Source organism: Hippocampus bargibanti, linkage group LG02, assembly GCF_051943395.1.
Source record: "Hippocampus bargibanti isolate YZ-2025 linkage group LG02, ASM5194339v1, whole genome shotgun sequence".
Lineage (NCBI taxonomy): Eukaryota > Metazoa > Chordata > Actinopteri > Syngnathiformes > Syngnathidae > Hippocampus > Hippocampus bargibanti.
The window spans coordinates 29,557,501-29,563,327 of NC_142735.1; the positions used below are offsets into that span (position 1 = coordinate 29,557,501).

Sequence of the window (5,827 nt, forward strand, 5' to 3'; positions counted from 1 at the left end):
AAAAAAAAAAAAAATACAAAACACATTGTTTTCGGAGTATATATAGTTTCGGACTGTTTAAATTTTATTGATCTCGCTGCAACCGTTTGCTGGAGGGGACTCCATCATTGGAGTGTTGGTGGACTTAAACCAAACGAAAGCAGACATTGACTTTTCCGCCAAACTCTTTTGGCACTGGTCACCATTGGGTGGTGGCCTGAAAAATTGTACAGAACCACCCGGGACTATGCTTTTGATGGGCCAGGCTGAGCCCCCTCGCCAATCGTAACATCTGGATCATAGACTGCGCACGTGAGGCCAGGCCAATTCATGATTTTCACCAGGCTGATACACAAGCAACTGAGCGAAAATGAAAATGAAGAATAGGAAAAAAAACAAATTAAATGTGCCGTGTCTACAGTCATGATGGCCGTATGTACAGGCTACGCTGTACGTAGTATGACAATTGATTCATGATGGCGTCTTGTTTTTGACAAGAGCTTTTACTTTATCCTGGGATAGATTGAGCAATAAATATTATTATGTAAACATACACCAATCATGAGATTTATATACCGTAATTTCCGGACGAGAAAGCGCACCTCATTATAAGCCTCACCCAGTACATTTTTAAAGTAAAACCCATTTTGTACATACATAAACCGCACCTGTCTACAAGCTGAATGTACCCAAAATTGAAACGAGATATTTATAAAGAAAGACGGTACATATAAAAAGTTTTAATAATATACCTTGACTTTTCTTTGAAAACAGTGCCTGTCACGGAGCAGTAACACAGCAGTAATACGGTAGAAACACAGCCATAACAGGACTGGTTAAAAAAAAAAAAAACATAAATGTCACAGAGACTGCCGTGTAACACAGCAGCAACACATTAGCACTTGCTAACAGGTGCGGGTACAAAAACATCAAGTCATCTTCCTCTTGTGCACTGAAACCATGGATGACTTCCTCCTGGGTGTCGGATTTGGAATAGCGTCAGATATTCCTTGCCAAAACTCTCTCATCCTCTCTTTCATTGTTGCATTAAAGGACAACCGACACCTACGGAGAACCACATATAGTCCACCACATATAGCTATATTTTACGTTTTAAAACACGCGCTGAATATTCAGGAAGTGTTGTTTTCGAGTTGATGACGATGCCCTAAGTGACTTCACAGAGGGAACGCCTGTGACCGAGAAAGCGACAGACAATGCATTTTGGGTGCTTTTTTTCATCTGAAAACACCGTGTTGATGGCGAAATTAGAAGGAAAAGTACATAAATAACGTGATGTTGAATCGTTGTGTGTTGCAGCCAATTGCGGTAACACACACAAAGAAAGTGTAAGTTTACACAAATTCCCAGCGGACAAATCAGCCCATTTCCAACGCAGCTTTGGATTGGATTGGATTGGATTGGATATGCCTTTATTAGTCTCACAGTGGAGAAATTTACATTTCACAGCAGCAAAGTGATGAAAGGAATGAGAGTAGAAAAACAAAATACATGAGTTTTTGCACCATATTGTGCATTTTCTGGACGCTACATTGGAGTCCAGACGGCTCGAATTGATACAGTAGGACTTCTTTAATCGATTGCACACATTTATGCTTTCCTCTTCAGAACTATTTGAATCATATTCATAACTGGATGAGTAACAACAAAGCATCTTCTCCGAATCTGAACTCTCTGAAGCCATTGTTTTGATTCTGAAGCAAGGCAGTTTGTGAAGTATCGTGGCGCGACGTCACGAACAAGGGGGCGTGACTTTCTGAATCTCCCCGGTTTCGAGCTCATTTTGTGGCAGTTTTGGGACACTGTAAGTCAGTTTTATTGTTGTTTTTCATTTGACTACAAATATTAGTCTGCGTGTTTTGGGTATTTTAGATGCTATAAAACGTTTTTCTGATGTTAGGAAACAAAAAAAAATCGTGTCGGTTGCCCTTTAAGTGTCACTTTCATCCTGTGGTGAAGTCACTCCCGAGCTTGTGCTGTCCTCTCCGTCATGCAGCATACCGGCTTTTCGAAACCCCTTGGTTATGGTTGATTTTTTACACACTGCTCCACGCTGTCAAGATCCACTGGCAGACTTGTGCAAAAATTGCTCTTTGCATACGGCCAGTTTTGGTAAATCTCTCGTCGTGCAAGTGTCCCATTCAACTCGGACGGTCATTTTAAATGCATGATTCACACACAAAGTTACATTAAACTTGCGTCTTCCTCTGCACATATATTCGCCATGTCTCACTCTTACATTTGGTGCTCGAAAGCCCCTGCAGAAAAATGCTGAAATTAGCCGCATCATTGCATAACCGCAGGTTGAAAGCTCGTCACAAAAGTCGCGGCTTATAGTCCGGAAATTACGGTGAGTGTATGTGTATATACATACAAACACATAATTTTTGTTTTCTTTTTCACCCAATTTTGTGGAGTGCAAATTATTATTATTATTATTATTTTATTTTTTTTAAGTTTGAATCAGCTCAAGCAAACGGAAAACAATCAACAGTACGCTTTGATCCTTTGTGTTTGATGCCAGAAGCTGAACTTGAAACATTCCACAAAATGTCTGTGTAAGCTCTCAGTCATACAGGAATGGTCCATCGATGAGAATGTTTCTTCAGCCAACATCTGTACTTCTTTGAAGGTATCAGACGTTTTGCTTCTTATCGAAGAGGCTTCGTCAGCGAATTAAAATATTTTGCTGGTTGTTTTGACCCTATATATATCCCTACTGTCCAGGCGTGGCGGTGCCAGACTCTGCTATGATTGGTCCCGGCCCTCAGTTTGGGGGGAGCAGAGGACTATTCCCCTGCCTGATAATGGGGTCTACGACTGGCCTGATTGCCCCGTTTGCTCTGGTATCATCTCTTCAGCATAACCTAGCCTATGTTGCCTAAGAAGACTATTGTACGAACGATCACCTTCAAAGAAGCATAGATGATGGCTGAAGAAACCTTCTCATCGATTCCACAAAATGTTTGTCCATAGACTTGTAAGGCGAAATGCAATGAGATTGAGGGGAGTTGCAATTTCTGCATTTTTGGGGGGATCTCTTTATAGTCTGTAAGTACTACCCATCGTCAGAAAAGCAGCACTCCTTATACTTAGCAATTGTACACATGAATATCTACTTTTTTACTGCACGCTTTTGTGGAACTTACTTCGTTTAGCGTGAAGGAAGAAGAAGAAAAAATAAAAATGCAGACAAGCTAAATGTACAACAAAGACCCCTGTAACATTGGCTTCCACCTTTTTGCTTGCAGACTTTAGAACTAATGAAACATTAGCCACGTAGTCCAACTTAGTACATTGGTCCAGCTTATCACACGATGGCACTAAATTTCCACAACCAGTGTTTGAATAACCGAATTTCATTTTCACTGTTTTGATTACGACAGCTGAAATTGTAGAGATTATCTTGAAATTGTACTTTGTATGATGATTTTTTTTTTTTTTTTTTGTTTCCTTTTTTTTCCGGTGCCACTTTGTACACTGTTTTGTCTTTAAAAAACACAATGAGTGAATGCTAAATTGCAATTGTGCCTTTTTATACCAACCTGTATGATTCAATGTTTGGCTTGGGACGGACATTTTTTTTTCCCTTCCTACTGAGCCGTTTGTGGGTTCAGTTAAAAAAAAAAAACTTGTGGGTAGCGATCATATAACAAATATGTCAGGGGTTACCCGCCGCGCTCCATTGATGTCGATGAAATTTATCGTCCACATCTTAAATCAGAGCAGCTTTGACAGATTTGTCCAACTCGTCCAAGCCCGTTAATTTGGTTATAAGACTTGGGTGAAATTCTCATCTCCAGCCTCTTTTACAGTAAAATCTGGGTTTTCAACCATAATCTGTTCCAGAAACCTGTTCGAAAACGATTTGTGGCCGTCCGAGTTGAACCTGTTCGAAACCGATTTGTTTGAAAACCGAAACATTTCCCATTATAATCAACGTAATCAATGTCTGTTTTTTTTAAAAAAAAAATTATCGTGATTGAACAATACAAATATGCCTGCTCACTCTGAAACGCTCCACGAGGATAATACGTCGGTCACAATGAGACGTGACACAAGGAAGTGGAAGGGAGTCCAGTGGTGCAATCAGGTGCGTTTGGTGGAGAACCCATTTTGGGTTGTTAAACCAACCATATAAAAAACCTGAAATATTTAATTGAGGCGGCCCGGTAGTCGAGTGGTTAGCACACCGGCTTCACAGTGCAGAGTTCGCCGGTTCACGTCCCGGTCCGGCCTCCCTGTGTGGAGTTTGCATGTTCTCCCCGGGCCCGCGTGGGTTTTCTCCGGGTCCTCCGGTTTCCTCCCACACTCCAAAAACATGCATGGCAGGCAGATTGACCACTCCAAATTGTCCCTCGGTGTGAGTGTGAGAGTGACTGTTGTACGTCTTTGTGTGCCCTGCGATTGGCTGGCAACCAATTCAGGGTGTCCCCCGCCTCGTGTCCGAAGACAGCTGAGATAGGCTCCAGCACCCCCCGCGAACCTAATGAGGAATAAGTGGTATGTAAAATGGATGGATATTTAATTGAAAACTGAATTGGTTGAGAACTGACAAATGTGAAAACCCAGGTTTGACTGTATTTGTTTATACTGCGTTGGGATCATTTGACATCAGAAGATATTTGCATGAAACAAGTTCTAGGGTTGAATATAGAGACATAGAATGATCAGGTGGTAGTTGGAAAAAAATATTGCTTGGAGAAATTCAACTACTCTTAGTTGGGGTTTTGAAGGGGTTGGGGGGTCATATCCGAATGGTTAAAGTAGGATTCCACTCCAACGCCTCCCGAGGCGCGAAGCCTGAAGAATCGTCCGTAACCTGTAATCAGATTTATCATATGAAGCATTACTATATGTCCTGCGACGTGGATGTTTTACATTAGAAATTTGAGGAAGTCTGACGTCTCGTCGTGAACTTTTGAGTCACTATGCACGCAGCTTAGCTGAACATGGCAATGTGTCTTGAAACCAAGTCCACTTCTATTTATGATATTTTATGTAAGTTAATTTGCTTTTGTACAGCTTTGTGTAAATAAATCGCTTGTCTTTTTTTTGTCCCTGCGAAAATTAAAATATAACATGCTTAAACCTTCATTTGTGCATTTTGGTCTCATGTGCGTGTATCTGCTTTCAATAATGTCCAAAACTTTTTTCAATGTGGGCTTTTTGCAATTGGGGCCAGATTTGCTGTATGGGGGGCGGGGTAACCTTGGCGGTCCTTCTTTACATATAATGGCAATTAATTTAAATAAATGTCATTGAACATTGAAATTGAATATCAACTTCATTTTTTAACAATTTTTGTGTGACAGTTGAACAGAAGTAATTCTTCCTTTGTTAATTGTGTTATTTTATAAAAAAGATAGAAAATCGCTATTTTAGAACATTAAAAATACTTAGAAAATCGCCATTTTAGAACATTTTACAATAAGTAGACAATCGCCATTTTAGAAAATTAAAAAATATTTAGAAAAATCACCATTTTAGAACTTTATAAAACATTTAGAAAATCACCATTTAAGAAAGTGTAAAAATATTTAGAAAATCGCCAGTTTAGAAAATCGAGGCGCTCATTCTGTAATGACTGCTATACAAATTTGCTGTTTCTAATTGAGCTTGTAGATGGCAGCACTTAGCAAACACAGCTAATAGCGCTACTGCTCAATGTATTCATTCAACATGCAGGGAAGATGTGATTGATTTCATAACGGAGGCTGCAGATGGAAATTGACCACGAGCCGCATTTGGCCCCCGGGCCGGATTTTGGGCATGTGGCTTACCCTGTCAGGCGAAGTCAGCCATGTTGAATGATCCCCAAGTCTTA

At 40.3% G+C, this 5,827-nt stretch overlaps 1 protein-coding gene across 4 annotated transcripts in view; it reads left to right on the forward strand.

Annotated features, from left to right (window-relative positions):
- pcdh7b (protocadherin 7b) overlaps window positions 1-5,266 on the forward strand; it is a 138,681-nt gene extending 133,415 nt beyond the window's left edge. For 3 of the 4 annotated variants that reach the window (XM_088990819.1, XM_088990821.1, XM_088990820.1), the window contains one exon: window positions 1-5,265. This exon is cut by the window's left edge and continues 838 nt beyond it. The gene's annotated coding sequence lies outside the window, so the exon portion shown is untranslated. The other variant, XM_088990822.1, reaches the window with a different exon arrangement.
- Window positions 5,267-5,827: the final 561 nt, after the last annotated feature.